This window comes from Poeciliopsis prolifica, unplaced genomic scaffold (assembly GCF_027474105.1).
Source record: "Poeciliopsis prolifica strain line A6 unplaced genomic scaffold, Auburn_PproV2 SCAFFOLD066, whole genome shotgun sequence".
Classification (NCBI taxonomy): domain Eukaryota; kingdom Metazoa; phylum Chordata; class Actinopteri; order Cyprinodontiformes; family Poeciliidae; genus Poeciliopsis; species Poeciliopsis prolifica.
In genome coordinates, this window is record NW_026562441.1 from 826,035 (window position 1) to 845,793 (window position 19,759).

Genomic DNA, 19,759 nt, shown 5'->3' on the forward strand with positions numbered 1-19,759 from the left:
GTTTTATAAGTGCTGGAAAAAGTGAAAAATTAAAACATTTTAAACATAAAACAATTCTTGTGTGGAATAAAGCATAGCTTAATGTATTATATAAAACCTTATTTTGAGTCAAGATGACAAAAGTAGCAAATATGGCTTATTTGTTAGCCATATTTGTAAATGGCTTCCAAATATGGCTAACTTCCTCTTAAGTCTTTAGTTTTTAGCTCCCCCATCACCTGCAGCTCTAAGACAAACACATTCATCTGTGACTGGATCATAAGTACAGTTGTAAAAACATACCCATCAACACATGACCAAGACATTTTACTTCATTTGATACATTCAATAAAGTCCCAGACAGCTTGAAGTTAGGAAATACCCGATATTTGTCCTCCTTCGAGAGATCATTCATATCAAAATTAAATAACATAGGAGATAAAATGCTTCCTTGTTTGACTTTCATACAATTAATTCTTTAGTTTAAACGATCAGCCTGCGTTCAGCTCAAACAGGTTCTTTGTTCCCTCCCCCTCTGCTTTGCAGACGTCATGATGGGACCATCGACACAACAGTAACCAGATATTTACATGAAACTGAAAACTAGTTTCCATTCCAACAAAAAGAAACTCCAAGCCGTTAATGAGAGCAGAAATGGAGAAGAGAGGATTTCAGCAGGATAAAATCTCTTGTTCCATCTGCTTGGAGATACTGAAGGATCCAGTGACTATTCCCTGTGGACACAGCTACTGTAGGAACTGTATTAAAGACCACTGGGATAGAGAAGATCAGAGGAGAAAATACAGCTGCCCTGAATGCAGGAGAGAGTTCATACCAAGACCTGCCCTGGTGAAGAACATCACATTAGCAAAGATGGTGATGGATCTAAAGAAGACTGAATGTAAAACCATTCCACCTATTGACTGCTATGCTGAACCCGAAGATGTGGCCTGTGATGTCTGAACTGGGAGGAAGATAAAGCTGTCAAGTCCTGTTTATCATGTCCAGCTTCTTACTGTGAGAATCACCTCCAACCTCACCATGATGCTCCACCATTGAAGAAACACAAGCTGGTGAATCCATCCAAGAATCTCCAGAACAACATCTGCTCTCGTCATGATGAGGTGATGAAGATCTTCTGTCGTACTGATCAGCAGTGTATCTGTTATCTCTGCACTATGGATGAACATAAAGGCCATGAAACAGTCCCAGCTGCAGCAGAAAGAGTTGAGAAGCAGAAGAAGCTCCAGGAGAGTCGAACAAATCCATCAGAGAATCCAGGACCAAGAGAAAGATGTGAAGCTGCTTCAACAGGAGGTGGAGGCCATCAATGTCTCTGCTGATAAAGCAGTGGAGGACAGTGAGAAGATCTTCACTGAGCTGATCCGTCTCCTCCAGAAAGAAGCTCTGATGTGAAGCAGCAGATCAGATCCCAGCAGGAAACTGAAGTGAGTCGAGTCAAAGATGTTGAGGAGAAGCTGCAGCAGGAGATCACTGAGCTGAAGAGGAAAGACGCTGAGCTGGAGCAGCTCTCACACACAGAGGATCACACCCAGTTTCTCCTCAACTACCCCTCACTGCCAGCACTCAGTGAGTCTACAGGATCATCCAGCATCAACATCCGTCCTCTGAGATACTTTGAGGACGTGACAGCAGCTGTGTCAGAGCTCAGAGACAAACTACAGGACATCCTGAGAGACTCATTGAGAAAAATCAATCTGAAGATCACTGAAGTGGACGTTCTACTACTTAAGACTAGAGATGAATTCTTAAAATATTCACAAAAAATCAGTCTGGATCCAAACACAGCACACAGAAATGTGTTACTGTCTGATAGAAACAGAAAAGTAACAAGAACAAATCAACAAACAGTCTTATCCTGATCATCCAGACAGATTTACTGGTCGTTATCAAGCCCTCAGTATAAAGAGACTGACTGGACGTCGTTACTGGGACGTGAAAAGGGACGGAGAAATCTATGTAGCCGTTTCATACAAGAACATCAGCAGCACAGCAGGATTTGGATTCAATGACAAATCTTGGTCATTGCGCTGTGACTCACAAGGTTACATCTTTTGTCATAACAACATTTTAACTCCAGTATCGGGTCCAGTTTCCTCCAGACTAGGAGTTTACCTGGATCACACAGCAGGTATTCTTTCCTTCTACAGCGTCTCTAAAACCATGACTCTGATCCACAGAGTCCAGACCAGATTCACTGAACCTCTGCATGCTGGTGTTTGGGTTTTAGGTGATGAATCATCTGCTAAATTTATTAAACTGAAATAGTTGGCAGTTTCAGTTTCTTTTGTCTCCATCATTGACATTTCTTCTCTTCTCAGAGATCAGCTGTCTATGCAGCTACTTTGTCATCTAGTTTGTTTTGTTGATGTTGGTTTTCTTGGGTGCTGCCCCTTCCTGTTTCTGTTCAGCCATGGAGGCGAGCACCGGTTTTGATTCACCTGAACTCATTTCATTTATAGTTTGTCAGACCAAACCTGAGGTTTTATTTTGAACAAGAGCTTTATTTTTATTGCTTTATACTTACTTTGTTATATTTATAGATTTCTACCAAATAAATATTGATACAAAAGTTTTCTACTGTTTCTATATCCAGGAGGAGTGAATGGTATAGTATAAATACACAATTATGAGACAAAAGAGATAATACTTACATGAATTACATATTGCTGTTAAACACAATCTTTAGAGGTGGCAGGTCAAACTTTATATTGAGAAAAACACATTCTGAAACAGATCCGCCATTCGGGAAATTTCCCTTTCAGTCCGATGGCCCGCCTGCATAAGGCTGAAATTATTTGAGAATTTCTCACTGTAAGACTAAAGTTGTGGAAATCGATTATATAAATACATAATACTTCCAACTCAGCAGTGAATTTTAGGCCTTTCCAGGATTTACTGTCAGAAGAACCGTTTGGAATCAGACTCGAGAGTTCAGTCATTTATTGCAGAAACATGTTTGTAATTCAAACACCTGTAAACGTTGAACAGCCAACCTGGCCCTCATTCACACAGAAATACAATCTGCAAACATTAACCAGCAATCACACACAACTCACATGGAAAAATAAACTATCTCTGGGCATAAATAAGAGTATAAACAGGAAGAGTTTATCCGTAGCTGCCGTCTGGAGGTCTGTAGAGTTTGGGGAAAGTCAGGAGCTGAACGCTGCTGAAGGCGAACTTCCTGGTGCCGATGTTCTTCTGGACGTTCTCCGTCCTGCAGCCGTCTCTGCACACACACAGAAACAGAAAACACAGATCAGCAACCAGGCTGTCCTGTATGAAAACACATCATCTTCTGGTGGAGATAAGATTTTACTTTGACTAGATCTATGGTCCTACAAAAACAGAGGCTATCTGTGCAAACTGTAGGCTACAATAAAACACACAAAAATGTTTCCAAGTATTTTGTTCTAGTACACATAGAATAAGACAAAACTAAGAGTATAAGTAACTTTTCAACAATATATAGCAGCCAATAATTTATTAATATTGATGAAAAATAACTAGATCTGCTGGCAAATTATTTCACTTATAATATGGTAAAAATGTTTTATCTGCCAATGGAACAAGTACTTTTCTGCAATATTAAGGAATTATTGACTTAAAACAAGCTCATATAAAACAAGCTCATACGTAGTAAAATATTTGCTCTAGAAACTGGATGAAAAATACTTGGAAAAATTGATTTTTTGCAGTGATTAAATTCAATTTGGCCACTTGGTGGCAGCAAAACTCAACATAAAAAGCATCAAAACCAAATGAAGCTGTCAGAAATAAAACAACAAACAAAAAAGGACAAATTAACAAGCAGAGATTAAGAAAACGTAGGAATATATTTGGAAAAGTCAGTAACTAAATCTAAACAAACGAATCTCAGATTAAATTGAAAAATCAGTAACCTATTGAACAAACAACTCAAACATTCTTGCTTTTTGTAAAACAAAATCAAACTGACTGATGACTGTAAATCATCAGGATGGTAATAAATTAAGGCTAATTGTTTCTCTGTCTTTCCTAAAACACACAGAACTTTGGATTTATTTACGTTCTCCCCATGTAGACAAACCTGGGAGAACATTATAATCCCTGCTTTCCAGTGCTCCCAGTCTTGTTTACTGGTATTTAGCCAGTAGGATCACCAAGCTGAATATGAGCCAGAGAACCAGGAGGTGAGAGGTCACCAGGAGGAAGGCCACTGGGTAAAAATGTCTTCTGGAATGAAAACACATCTGCATCCAGGGGCTGTGGAGGCCGGAGGGACACTCTGCCGGGTCAAACCCAGAGACAGAGAACCCGGAGTGGGCATAGCAGCCCAGCATCTGCCCCCAGGACAGACGAGACCTGCAGGGGGCAGCGTGTGCAACAAGAGGGAGCGGAAGAGAGAGAAAACAGAAAGAGAAGGAAGGAAATTAAAAGATAGAAAACTGGAAATGAAGATGCAGAAACTGAGGATGTTTTCACACTTGATAGTCCAGTAGAATTGAAAATACCAACATTTGTTACATCTTTCCTTCACACCAAACTGAATCAAACCAGTTGAAAAACCCTCAGGAGAAGATGAACAGGATAGGAAGACAGCTGACCACACTCACCTCCTCATGTTGTCCAGTGCAGAGCTGAACTGCTGCTGGCTGAGTGTGTGTTGCTCTCTGAGGATCGTACACTGCTCCAGCGTCACAGACATCGCCGTGCGATCCTTCGCGCTCTTACAGCTGGTCAGCCGCACGCCGTTTACTCTACGACACACCTGCACACAAAAAACATGGAGAAAGTTATCTGGGGACCAAAGGTGGAAAGTTTTTACACTTTCAGATGCTGCTTTTAATTTCTCACTGCACTGAGTCAAACAAACCAAACTAATTTAAAAACCTGTTCCCCTCCTCACCTGTGGGGGCGCTGCACCGAGAACCACTGAAGGAAACGACATGAAAACCTCTGAAAAGTACAACTTAATTTTTCACAAAATTAAACAAAAATGGAGCCGAATTAGAAAGTAAAAAGTAAAACTAACTTTAATATAAATAATAATTTTTAATAACTTTATTTTAAATAGATAAAATGTTATTTTGTTTTTTAAAATATTACAAATAGTGTCCCTCAGGGCTCAGTATTAGTGCCAACATTTTCACTATTTATATTTACAATATGGGCCAAACTTTGCAGATGATGTTGATATTTATTGATATTCAAGTTCAGTAGCTCCAGTGTTACTCAGGCACATTTCTTCTACTTTAAACTGGCACTGAAAAAATAAGTCAAACAACAAAAACTAAATCCCAAAATTCTCCTGTGATTTCATCCACACAATCTATCAGCTGAATTTGGGTCTGTTTCAAAACTTCCTGGTTTTATTAAGTGATTAAATCATTTTTGAGTGCAAATCAAAACAAACTATAGTTTTTGAGATTTACCTGCATAGAAATGGTGAAAAGAACAACTTCATTTTAGCAGTTAGCTTTTGAACATAAGAATATTTGTGAATTGAATTATTTTCTGTTGTAGAATTATAAGCATTTATTTAAGTTTATTTCAGCTCTTGAGATTCCTAACCGTTCAGTTCTGATGGAAACAAAGTTAATCTGTAGAGCAGAGCGACTTACTGAAGCTGCGAGCCACAAAACCTCGACGTTTTTCCTCTTCTTGGACTCGATACTGCGATCAAGAGACGACAGCAGGTCTAATAGTGACTGGATACCAGCTGAGGGAGAGAAAGAGCTGCTTCAGTTCAGACATAAAGCTGGGCAATAAATCAATTCTATCAATTAACCAAACTTTTGGCTCCAGGATAAAATATTTGGAAAATCTGGACTTTTTTCCACCACTGCAAAAAGAGCGGCCATCTTGTTTGAGATGTACGGCTTCTCTTTGAATTCAGGTCAATTTAAATAAATTGAAATAATGTTTTTAAGACGTTTTCTGTCATTTCAAAAACTTTTTTTCAAAGGAAAAACATTTAGATTAAATTTTTATATTCTATAAAGAAATGAAAAAAACAAAAACCTCTCAGTCTCACCCATGTTAGGAAGTTTTTCTCTCAGCTTGTTACAATAAGCTCTGAGTCGCTCACAGCTCTGCTGATTCACTCTTTCCTGAAGAGCTGTCTCCAAACCTGAAAACAGAAAAATAAATCATACGCAGTTCCCACATGTCTGAACAGGAAGTGATCGGCGCCATCTTGGTAGGCGAGCGCGGCGCATAGCGACGCCATGTCTCCGATCTGACACTACAATAAAGTTTAACTAACGCGTACAAGATGGAGGAGTTTCACTGAGATCCATTTATTAAACGGCTTTTTAAAGAACAGACAAACTTTCAGGTGAATAAATGAAAAGCAGAGTAATTAATTACATGGAGCACAAACATGTCTCAGCTAGCATGTAAAAGCTACATTAGCTGAGCTAATTCAGTAAGTACTGCAGTAGATATCACTTATATTTATATTTATTAGTAATACACAGAGGTGGGTAGAGTACTACTCAAAGTTGGGTAGTAATTTGTTACATTTACTTCAGTAATTTTACTTTTAGGAATATTCCTATGCTGTACTTTTTACTTTTACTTGAGTCATTTTATTATGAAGTATTTCTACTCTTACTTGACTAAAATGTCTGGATTTTCTACCCACTGAATGAAAAACAAACACGTTTCAACCAAAAATTCAACTAAAAGGAAAACACTGGATGAAAAAATGAGGTAATTTTATCTCCCAGATGTTAATGTTTTTGTGTTTGTACCTCTCAGCCAGACTCTGGTGCTGGTTGATCCCGATGTTGAACAGAACCGGCTCGACTCGGATCAAACGGCCGGCCTTCAGCTCCTCAGGGAGCGACCTGAAGCTTTCAGAGGGAAGCGGCACCTGGACCACAAAACCGCCCCTGGATGGAGGAGAAATGACCCGAGATGAGGCTTTCTGAGTGTGTGTGTGTGTGTGTGTGTGTGTGTGTGTGTGTGTGTGTGTGTGTGTGTGTGTGTGTGTTTGTGTGTGTGTGTGTGTGTGTGTGTGTGAGCGCTCACCATGCTCCGGTGAGCGTCGGCTGCAGGTCGTCGGGTCGCTCGGATCGGGCCTCGGTGATGGCGAACGCCATGCTGCTCAGGTCGGCCACGCCCACCTCCATGTCCTCCAGCATCCCCACCTCGTCACCTGGAGCCACAAGCGACTCACACATTACAGCATTACACTGCAAAAACACAACATTCTTACCAAGTAATTTTAGTCTTGCTTCAAAGAAAATAATACACTTAAAATAAGACAAAACTAAATTATAGATTATTTTTTTTTACGTAAAATAATCTGCCAGTAGAATAGAACGTTTCTCCAGTTTAAGAGATTATTCATTAAAACAAGCTCATATAACTTGATGAAAAGTTGTTTATAATTTAGTTTAATCTTATTCTAGATGTAGTGATATTTGCACTAGAAACTAAACCAAAACTGAATGAAATACAAATATTTTCAAGGTTTTCAAGCACTGAAGCAAAAAACAAGAGAGATAAATTCTCAAAGCCTCAGAGGTATTTTTCATCCTGTAAAAAAATGTGGGGCTGATTGTTCGGGTCGTACCGTAGGTGCTGAGCAGGCTTTCAAACTGGGCCAGGATCCCCACAGAGAGAAGCTGCTGCAGAAACTCTGGATCCTCCAAACCTCCAAACAGTTTCAGCATAAATCCACAAACAATCGCCGAGAGCTGGAAGATAAACAGAGAGAAGCTTTACAATAAAACAGGAAGTTACATTTTTATTTATATGGAACAAGAACCTAAAAAACTATGAAGATGAATCCAAGATTAAATATTTTAAAATCATTTTTTGCTGCTTTTTTACATATATTTGTAGATTATCTAAAACAAAAAAAGTATTTTAAGGAAACGTCGAGCTGTGATGTCATCATTTAAAATCTGTCATCATGGAAACATAAAACCAATGTTATTAAACTTGAAGTTGGTTTAAAAACTGATTGTTTCTGATCTCCAAAGACACCAAAATGTCTTCAGGATAAAATGGCGGACAGGGACAGAGTTTCTTTCTCACCCCTGGCTGAAGACGGCGTGGCGCCGCTGGACGATCTGCGTTGGACCCTGAGCAACAGTCGCAGCCACCGCCCCCTGCAGGACAACGAAGGTCATAGCAGCTCGGGCCGTGGTTACCGCCTCCCGCACGCAGTCCCTAAGCGTGACCACCAGGGGGAGCAGCTGCTCCTGCCAGGAGGAGGAGGAGGAGGAAGGAGAGCCTGCAGGAGGAGAGGAGAGAAACTTCCTCTGAACATTTTTAATTTATTGTTTCTAGGCTCCAGAAACAAAAAGCTCAGTTTTATAAAAAATATAAACAAAATAAAAATTGATCATTTCTTACAAGTCACATGTAAACTTAAGATATTTCTTTATTATTATCTCTATAAAGATAGTTGTTTATTTTATAGTGTAATAACTATTGGGAGAAGTCGAAGATTTTTCATTCAAAATTGTTATTTTAAGCTGTAAAAGAATCAAATAATATAATAATGTCACACTGGACATTTAAAAAACAAAATAAAAATATTTCCACTTTGGTCCCCATTGTTTTCTTCATCTCTTTAAATTCATGGTAGGTAGAAAAGTTACCAAAGTAATCAAAATAATTCCAAATAAATGAAAAATAATTATAGATTTTGTTTCTAAACGAGCTTAAATAGATTCCAACTGCTTAAAAAATAAACTAAACTGATTAGTAAATTATGATTTACTAAAAATAATCATATATGGCCCCAAAAATGACTCTTATTTTTCTGATTATTTTATGTTTTTAAATTATGCTTTTATTTTGTCAAGCAATTTGAGAAAGGAAAGGATTTATTGAGCTAAATTTACTGTTGGACAAACTGGGACATTTGTCTCTTTCTGTCCCACCTGTGTGTTGGGACTTTGTGTCCCTGTGGACTCCTGTTGCTCCTGCAGGTGGCGCTGTCGCTCCTGCAGCCGCTCCACCATGGCCGTGATGCAGTCCAGACTCTTACCGACGTTCGCCCACGTTCTGTCCTACACAAGCAAAACACGTTTAGGCAACCGATGGAAACGACCACACAGGTTGGGAAAGTTTCTGCTGCTTTTGAACTTTGGACTGAAAAAAAAACTGATTTCGACGGGTTGCTAAAATTTGGGATGCTTTTCATAAAATTTGTCCGAGAGAAAAATTGTTTTAAAGCCGTTGTCACTGTGTGGCAGAAAAGCATCAAACTTTAGTAAAATGCTACATTATTCACATCTTCTTTTATTCCTTCATTTGTTTCATTTGTTTGTTTGCTGTTCCTTCCTTTTATCTTTTATCGTTTCTTCAGTCGTTTGTTCATTTATTCATACATGACTCTATCTAATGTTATTACATTAGATAGAGTTTCATTGCATTCATTTGTTTTTTGTTGTGTTTTTGCTGGAAACTGTCAGACCTGGCAACCCCGTCCCACCCTTTCCAACTTGCCCACTCCTCCTCTCTGTTCTCCGTGTCGTCCTGCGGCGCCCCCTCCTGGTCGCTGGGGGACACCTCACACAGCAACCCGTTGCTGTGCAGGTGGCTGCTGCGGCTGCTGGCCCGGCTGTTCATGTCCTGCAGGGCGACTTTCCAGATCGTCGTTCAGCGCCTGAATGAACAGCGACGTCTGCAGAGAGGCGAGCAGCGAGTCAGGTTCATCTGCCTTCCTGTTAGCTGTGCGTGTGTTTCTCTCACCTGCTCCCTGAGGTCGTCCAGGACGTCCTGCAGGCGGTTCGAGTCGACCTCCATGGACACGGAGAGCAGCTGCTCCGCCAGGCCGAAGATCAGAGGCTGCAGCTGGGTGGCGGCGGCCAGCAGCCGCTTCGCTCTGCACGACTCGTCACGGGAAAACGACGCGAGCTGAAGGCGAAGGAACGGTGAGAAACAACTCCAACACAAACTGAGGTATAAACAAAACCAATTCTGTCATGTCGGTATCAAAATTAAACAAACACTTGAACTGCTACAATGTATTTCTATTAAAATGTCTTAGTGCACGTAAAATAAGACAAATAACAGAAAAGCAACATTTCAGCAAGAAAGATCAACTTGTTTAAGATTGAAATTTGTAAAATTGATGAAAATGTTCAAATTATTTCACTTCAGTCAGTGAAGCTAAAACTTTAATCTCTCAATCTGTATTCAGAAATTATAATTATATTTAAGATATTTCTAAAAGGTTTGCGAAAAATATTCTGGCAAGGGACAAAATGTGTTTCATCATCATTTTCTTTTAAACTAAAGTATTTTTAGCTGTGAATCTGAGGTCAAGGGTCACCTGTATGTGTGGTCTGTGTGCTTGCTGAGCAGCCGCTTCAGTCCTCCATGTTTGAAGGCCTGGTGGTGATCGGCCGGCGCTCCGAACGTGACGACCTCGTACCAAACACCTGGAAGAGAGGAAAACACCTGGAGGAAACAGGAAGAGAAGAAAACACCTGGAGGAAACGGGAAGAGAGGAAAACACCTGGAGGAAACGGAAGAGAGGAAAACACCTGGAGGAAACGGGAAGAGAGGAAAACACCTGGAGGAAACGGGAAGAGAGGAAAACACCTGGAGGAAACGGGAAGAGAGGAAAACATCTGGAGGAAACGGGAAGAGAGGAAAACACCTGGAGGAAACGGGAAGAGAAGAAAACACCTGGAGGAAACGGGAAGAGAAGAAACACCTGGAGGAAACGGGAAGAGAGAAAACACCTGGAGGAAACGGGAAGAGAAGAAAACATCTGGAGGAAACAGGAAGAGAGGAAAACACCTGGAGGAAACAGGAAGAGAGGAAAACACCTGGAGGAAACAGGAAGAGAAGAAAACACCTGGAGGAAACGGGAAGAGAGGAAAACACCTGGAGGAAACGGGAAGAGAGGAAAACACCTGGAGGAAACAGGAAGAGAAGAAAACACCTGGAGGAAACGGGAAGAGAAGAAACACCTGGAGGAAACAGGAAGAGAAGAAAACACCAGGAGGAAACAGGAAGAGAGGAAAACACCTGGAGGAAACGGGAAGAGAGGAAAACATGTGGAGGAAACAGGAAGAGAGAAAACACCTGGAGGAAACAGGAAGAGAGGAAAACACCTGGAGGAAACAGGAAGAGAAGAAAACACCTGGAGGAAACGGGAAGAGAGGAAAACACCTGGAGGAAACGGGAAGAGAGGAAAACACCTGGAGGACACGGGAAGAGAGGAAAACATCTGGAGGAAACAAGAAGAGAGGAAAACACCTGGAGGAAACAGGAAGAGAAGAAAACACCTGGAGGAAACAGGAAGAGAGGAAAACACCTGGAGGAAACAGGAAGAGAGGAAAACACCTGGAGGAAACAGGAAGAGAAGAAAACACCTGGAGGAAACGGGAAGAGAGGAAAACACCTGGAGGAAACGGGAAGAGAGGAAAACACCTGGAGGACACGGGAAGAGAGGAAAACATCTGGAGGAAACAAGAAGAGAGGAAAACACCTGGAGGAAACAGGAAGAGAGGAAAACACCTGGAGGAAACGGGAAGAGAGGAAAACACCTGGAGGAAACAGGAAGAGAGGAAAACACCTGGAGGAAAAAGGAAGAGAGGAAAACACCTGGAGGAAACGGGAAGAGAGGAAAACACCTGGAGGAAACAAGAAGAGAAGAAAACACCTGGAGGAAACAGGAAGAGAAGAAAACACCTGGAGGAAATGGGAAGAGAGGAAAACACCTGGGGGAAACAGGAAGAGAGGAAAACACCTGGAGGAAACGGGAAGAGAGGAAAACACCTGGAGGAAACGGGAAGAGAGGAAAACACCTGGAGGAAACAGGAAGAGAGGAAAACACCTGGAGGAAAAAGGAAGAGAGGAAAACACCTGGAGGAAACGGGAAGAGAGGAAAACACCTGGAGGAAACAAGAAGAGAAGAAAACACCTGGAGGAAACAGGAAGAGAAGAAAACACCTGGAGGAAATGGGAAGAGAGGAAAACACCTGGGGAAACAGGAAGAGAGGAAAACACCTGGAGGAAACGGGAAGAGAGGAAAACACCTGGAGGAAACAGGAAGAGAAGAAAACACCTGGAGGAAACGGGAAGAGAGGAAAACACCTGGAGGAAAAAGGAAGAGAGGAAAACACCTGGAGGAAACAGGAAGAGAGGAAAACACCTGGAGGAAACGGGAAGAGAGGAAAACACCTGGAGGAAAAAGGAAGAGAGGAAAACATCTGGGGGAAACAGGAAGAGAGGAAAACACCTGGAGGAAAAGGAAGAGAGGAAAACATCTGGAGGAAACAGGAAGAGAGGAAAACACCTGGAGGAAACAGGAAGTGGGACAAACACCTGTAGGGGGCGCTGTGCCTTACCTGAGCTGCCGGGGCCGGTCACCTCCATCCTCTGGCTGTGCAGGTTGGTGGGGATGAACTGCAGGTGTCGGTCCGATTTGCTGCTGCTCGCCTTGAAGCAGGACGCCGCTGGAAGAGGAAGAGGAGGGAGCGTGAGGTGAGGAAGGCCCGGCTGAGTCATCGCTGATGATGTCACTCTGATCTCACTGGAGAGGCGGTGCAGCTCCGCCTGCGTTTGCTGGTAGCAGCCGATCAGCTGGAGGGAGTGGGCGACTGCGTCGTGGCGGAGGCCGTCCCAGTGAGGTGAAAGGTCACCGAGCGCATTGACCTCCTCGACCCTGAGCAACAAAATCTGGGATAAAAGTTTCTGATTTCATCTGAACTAAAATATTTCCACTGGAAAGCAGAAGAGAAAATAATAATATGACTTTATCTAAGATAAAGTCATATTATTTGTTACCTGTCGGTGTGCTCCCTGATGAGCGCGCTCAGCAGCTGTTTGGGTAAGGAGAAGGACAGCGGCGTCTCTGACATCTGCTCCCGGACCAGCAGCCCTGTGATCCTCCGTCTGAAACCTGTACAGCTTACACACCTGGGAGCACAAGGCTGCAGACACACCTGTTGGAGGACGGAGGGTCGGGCAGAAACATGGCCGCCGGCCGGAGTCTCACCTGCTTGCATCATCGGACTGTTTTCCTTGTCCTGGACGGAGCCGTGCAGCGCGTCACACAGCACGGCGCTCTGCAGGGAGAGAAGCGATCATGTCTGAGTGGAGGTGAAATGGACAGAAAACACTGTTCTTCTAGAATTATGGCCTAAACAAAACCTGTTCATTACATTTATAATAGCAAATTATTACAAATGTAATGAGATTTTAATGTTTTTGATTTCACTCTAATAATAATCTGCTGCTGGTTGCACCACCAAACTCAATGTTCAGACTCACCGGTTAAACAATTACACAACCGTGCATCTTTGAGAAGCAGAAGTGGAGTCTCCTGCACAACCAACAGGAATGCCACAAGTGGATTCTGGATGGTGAGTCAATGACAAAGCACTTGTCTTTTCCAGCAGCCGTTGTGCCATGCATATGGTGGTAAAACCAGCTGACCAAATGTGCTAAAGCTTTTTTCTGCTAGGTAACAGAACAGTACCTGTGTAATATAAGCAGGAGGTTTTTGAAATGGGCCATTTTCCAGACACTAAAAAGTTTTTTTTAAACACTTTGGCTGTTTTTAGGAGCAGTAGAAAATCAAATGGATGAAAATATTAAATTTTTATCTGATGGGTTTTCTTTAAAGTTGCAGTATGAAAGTTTTATAAAAAAACATTTTTTACATATTTATTGAAATTGTCTCTTTGTCATGAGATTATGGAATGAAACAGATCATTTGTAAAAACAATTGAGCTCCTCTGCCTTCTTCCAGTGCCAATTAGAAACAACCAATCAGAGCCAGGAGGCGGGGCTTAGCGCTGTCAATCACAATCTTCTTAACTTGGCCACTGATGATGTTTTCACAGTTTATCTGTTTGCTGACAGTTTTAACAAATATGTAAAGATCATATTCTACATAAAAATTACGCACTGCACCTTTATCTCCATCTGACCCATGACACACATAACAAGATGAAGTCTCGACATATGAGAAAGGAAACCGCAAAGACGAGTATCAAAGTGAAACTCTCTGCTGAGAGAACGAAGAAACAAACGTTTCTCTTCCTCTACCTTGTTTTCTGCAGATTGATCCTCCGTCTCTTCGTCCGGCTGCAGGCGGGAAACCGTCACGTCCCCGACCTCGTTCACGCCGTCCATCGTCCTGCAGCGAAGACAAACGGACACAAGACAGAGCTGAAGGAGGCGGCCAGGTGAAAATGAAACCCACTGGTGTGAAAAAATCTAAAAACAAAAAGGCAGCAACAAGAGAAAACTGAAAAGGAGAAAATATGATTGATAAAAATAAAACACAACAAATAGAAAAGAATAAAATGTCTTTTATTGTCCCACAAAAGGGAAATTCAAGCGTAAAAGCATCAAAGTGACATAAAATCCAAACATGTAAACAAACACTTCATAAAAATAGAAGAAAAACATTCTGTACAGTTCGAGCAAAACTAAGACATAAAAACTACTAGAAATACTAAAGGAATGCGCAGAGGAGAAAAAATTTAAAATGTGCATTTGTGCACAAAAGCAAGAAACTATTTACAATAATTGACAATAAACTAGAAAACTCAGCAGGGATGTAAATATTGTAGGGATGGTTTGGAGCATCGAACCCAAAACCGAGCAAGAAAACATCGACCAGAAGGTTGAAAACAAAGGGAACCGAACCCAGATCAGGATCAGGAGGACGGACATGTGAGACCCGACGGTTCTGGTTTCACCGGGTCGCATTCAGTCCAACAAAATGGACACACATTGATACGGCTAAAAGTTTTGATCTCAACGTGAAAAAGAGAAAAGTGTAAATAAATGTTTCTTAATAACTTTACTGCTTCTTGATGTATTAAAACTTTTTCTGCTGTAATAAATATTGTTGCAAAATATCACAGAAACACAATAAATTAGATAAACTGCAGTTAATAGTTTTCATACATTTAATCTACTTTAAAAAAAGCAGCAGGTCTTCCAGTTTTCGACCTGCTGAAGTGGATAAAGGGGAATAATCAGCTGACCGATTTCTAACCATCTGATTGGTCGGCCTCTAAAGGTCAGGGTCACAGCTGAAAGCAACAAACAATGACAACAAAGAACGAGCAAAGAGCTAAATATGGATTCATAGCAACACTTGATATTAAAATCTCCAGTCAATGGTTTGCTAGGTGAAACCAGAAGTTTACATACTCCTTCCTCACAGTCTGAGCAAACTTCTCTTTATTAAGATAAATTTATGTTAAATGGAATCATCTAATTTATTTCCATTTGCTAAACCTATCAGAAGTTTCTAAAGCCATGACATCATCATCTGGGCCTTCCCTTATTGCTTAAAGGTGAGGAATGATGCTTCCCTGAACAGGTTAGGATATGCTTATGGCCTAAACAAAACATGTTCCTGACATCTTCTGCACAAAAACTTTCCTAGACAATTTTTAGCCTGAACACGTTTCAGATATTTTAGGGTGTCTTGTCCCTTTAAATCCAAATAATCTGCTGCAAGCACGCCCCCCCAACTCAACCTTTACACTCGCACATGAAAAATGGCTAGAAACCGATGTGCAATTATTCAGATGTACGTCATAGAAAAGCATAAGTTGAGCCTCCTGTACAACCAACAAGTATTTAGCAAGTGGTTTCTGTATGGCACGTCAAATGAGCCGTTAGGACGATAAGTTTCAATTCAAAAACCAGTTTTGCTGCTAAATTATTGGACTAAATAGAAAATATGAGCTCAGCAACAAAGATATTTATAATGCAATCTAATCGAACTTGTATTTTCCAGCAGCCATTGTACAATGAATCAAACCAGCAGAACAAAAGCGCTGGATTTGAATTTGAAACGGATAATTATCCAGGCAACAAAAAATATCAACTTATTGATTAACAAAGGGAATCAAACAAAGGGATAATATGTGAATTTTCCAGATGGTAGTAACTCTGTGTGTGAGTGGAAACATCAATAAATAAATCTCTGACATTCCAGCTCTTGATTGTGGCTTTTAGCAAACAGAAATAACTCCAGCTGAACTAAAACAAGACAAGTTTAGCCTTGTTTTAAGACTAAGCAAAGTCTAATTTAACTTCAAAATGTGAAAAAAAAGAATTTAAACCTCTTATTTCAACTGTGTTAGCAGTGAGTTAACTCTACTTTATATTTTGTTGATAATTATGCGACACAAAGCCAATAAACCTACATTGACAAAGTTCCAGTAGTTGGTAAGATCAGACCTGGACCGACACCTGCAGGAAGTGACATCATCCTGAACGTTTCTGGTCGTACATCGTCTCATTTTTGAACAAATAAACTGAAAGAGAAAACCATCCAGCGAAGGAAAACCACAAGCAAACTGCAAACCTGCACTGAGGCATGTGTGAGCATTCAGTCTGCGTCTTCTCTCTTCTCTTCTGAAGGTGATTTGATGCATAACAGGAAGAGACTTTTTCCTCTACGGGTCTGGAGGCGGAGACACACGCTGCCCCATCTCACTTCCTCTTCTGGCTAAAGGTATCCCAGCAACAGCCAATCAGCAGGCAGGTAGCTGGACTTCTATCTACAGGCTGTTTGAGAAGAACCTCATTGACTACAAAAGTGTTTTTCACAAGAATTGAGAGCGCAGAGATCGAATGCCGGTTCTCTGATTTCACTTTAGCTCGCTTCCAAAGTTCAGAGATGTTTCACAGCCCATCAGAAAAACAAGATTTTAGGCTTTTTATCAGTTTAATGGCAGTTTGTGGTTTTTCTGGAGGATAAATTGTCCTAGAAGTTACTTCTATAAGCAATAATATTGCTGTTTTGATACAATTTTCAACTAATATAATGTTAATAATGCAAGAACACGTTCTCAAAGATCAATAAACTTTAACTTCTAATGAACATTTACCTGGAAGACATTTTAAGTATCCAAAATAAATGAACAAAACCACAAATAAGATGGAGTTTTTGCAGAGCTGAGTGGAAGGAATCAACATGACATCAGCGCAGCAGTGAAAGTTTACCTGAGCTTCAGGGAGCAGCGAGGCTCTTTGGACCGGAGCAGATCTCTGATGGAGAACGATGTGAAAGCCAAACAGCTCCTCTGAAACAAAACAAAACCTGAGGTTAAAATATGTGTAACGTTGCAAACAGTGCACTGAGTCTCTGCTGTTCGGTTTTAGAGTCGAAAGAAAACATGATGGCATTGGAAAATAAAACTGAAACATCACTCTACGCCGCGCTGCTCTGTCTGATCAGGATTTATTCACCTGCTGGATTCCTGGAAGTGAAACTACTTTCTGCTTAATTCAGCTTTTAGTCGCATGGCCAGCAGGGGGCGCTGATAGAGGACTGAAAACATAATCCCAGATGATTATGTGAAGCAGGAAGAATAAAATGAGACGTTAAAGATTCACATTATCCAACAGAACCACACCAAAACGCTCACTATTCAAAACAATCTTCTGGCAGAATGTCACTTTATTTCACTTTGAGCAAGAGATTAACAGCAAAAAGGAGAAAAATGCACAGAATCACTGAAAAGAAAATCTTAAGAAAATAAATCTAAATAAAGTTAATGGCACATTTCAGCATTTTTACGACTATAGTGGACCTTTTGAGGAGTTTAGCCTCTATGCACAGAGACAGGCCACAAACCGGCGGCCATCTTTAATAAAAGAGTCGAGCAAAGTCCAAAGTCACTGAGCTGCAGCGAGGATAATCAGCAGCTCAGGGGATTAAAGCCCTCAAATCAGGCGACACAGTCGACAGAAAATCACAACACTGAAGTGAAGGGAAACAGAGAAAGTCTCAGAAAAGGTTTATTAAAGTCGACACAACCTGAGATTAAGATGCTTTATCAAACACGAAGGGGAGGAGCTACAGAGGAAAGACTTTGGCTCTGAATGTGATGAAACATGTTGGTTTTGGTTTCAAGATTAATGTTTTTACATCCATTTTGGGTTTAGCACAAGCTAACGACATGCTACTGTTTATTAGCATGTCGTTAGCTAATAACATATGAACCCAAACAACAAAGTTCAGGAAGAAAAGAGGCCAAATATTTCTCACCAGGCCTGAGAAAACAAGGCTTGGAAAATACAAGTTTTGTTTTATTTCAAGTGAACTAAGATAATTAGAAACTAACAGAAACACTTTTGGTAAAATGTTGTGTTTGCAGTGAATCCCCTCAGACTCTGGTTGGGTTTAAAACTGATGCATCATAGTTAATGCATTTATTCCAGATTTTTCTTCTAGACATGCAAATGTTCCAGTTTTTCAGACAGTATTTTGGAAAATGTTGCAGTTTTATTTCTTTTCACCTCTTCAGGTTTTTAACTGATCAGTAAAAAAACAAGCCCGGATCTGACTGACGCGTTCAGAGAGTCTTTCAAACTTTCAAAAATTCCCTGCAGCGCTGTTACCGCATACTAAAGAAATGCAAACTGTTGCCTCATTTCCTCGCTGACGGTGCAACCAAAGGCCAACGTGCAACGACACGCCAAGCCAATGTTTCTCAATGAGCTCCCGGCCAAACAAGAGGCTTTCAGGATTACGCGTTAATCCTCATCAAACCTAGAAACACGACACACACAGGACGCCACAGCTGGGCGCTAAACGCCGCTTCACGTTTCATTCAAAACAAACGAGATAAATGGGCCAAATTAGATCGACAAGAAACTTCAACTGGATCTTAGTACACGTGAAATTAGACTGATTTACAAATAACTTCAGTAAAACAGAGGAGCTTTTCTAGAGGAAATGATTCCTTAATATTGATTAAAAAGTTCTGGTTCCACTGGAAGATTTATTCGACATTTCTCCTGTGTTGTAAATGAAATAATCTGCCAATAGATATAGAGCCTGTTCATCAATTTTACTTAAAACAAGCTTCAATTTATTGCTAAAAAGTCATTTATCAGATAGTTTCATTTAATTTCTAGTTTATTAAGACATTTGCAATAGAAACTAGGCAAGAAAATTTGGTCAAATTTAGATTTTTAGCTCACATTTGCAACAAGATCTGTAAAGACTCGTCATGTTGCAGCCATTTTCACATGATCGGCTCATTTGGATTTAAAGTGACAGAGCGCTAAAACAGCTGACCCGCCTGACATCTGGTTATCTGAGAATGATTTTGTGTCGCTTTAACCTGTGAAAGGAAACCAAACGGGTCACCTTTAACCTCGATGTGTCAGTTTGGACGCTGATCAAACCCAAAGCTTCACATCAGATCATGTGAACAGAGGATCTTCTTCCTTCTGCTGGAGTAAAAACCAACAATCATGGTGGATGTTTTCAAACTGGAAGTCATTATGTCTATGTCGTTAAAGTCAGATAGCATGGTAAGCAAACCCTGATATCAGACCAACTCCTGACCAGAAAAACATTTTCTAACTCTAAGTGTTTCTGGCTGAAGGAGAGATGAAGGAGATGTGTGAGACGCTGAGCTGAGCTCTGCTTGTGGTTTACAGACAGACGCCTCTGCAACTTCCTCCCTGCGTCCAGCGAGCGTTTATCATCAAACAGTGAGAGAAATTTACATCTAAACACCAAACATTCACCGTCACCTTCTTCTTCTGGGGCTGTTGGTTCATTTAAATGTGGCTAAAGTTCAATTTGAAAACGACGACTTCAATAAAAACGTTTTACACATTTCTGATCAGGTTTCCACTCAATATGACGATAAATTTCAGGTTAATTTGGATTCATCTGAATATTTCCTGAGTTGGGAATAATCACAATTAATCACAAATAATCACAATTAATTACAAATAATCACAATTAATTACAAATAATCACAAATACTCACAAATACTCACGATTAATCACAAT

At 40.7% G+C, this 19,759-nt stretch overlaps 2 pseudogenes; one reads left to right on the plus strand and one right to left on the minus strand.

Annotated features, from left to right (window-relative positions):
- Positions 1–619: 619 nt before the first annotated feature.
- LOC129351351 (tripartite motif-containing protein 16-like) lies at positions 620–2,268 on the plus strand (annotated as a pseudogene).
- A 657-nt stretch (positions 2,269–2,925) lies between these two features.
- LOC129351353 (type II inositol 3,4-bisphosphate 4-phosphatase-like) overlaps positions 2,926–19,759 on the minus strand; it is a 50,024-nt pseudogene continuing 33,190 nt past the window's right edge.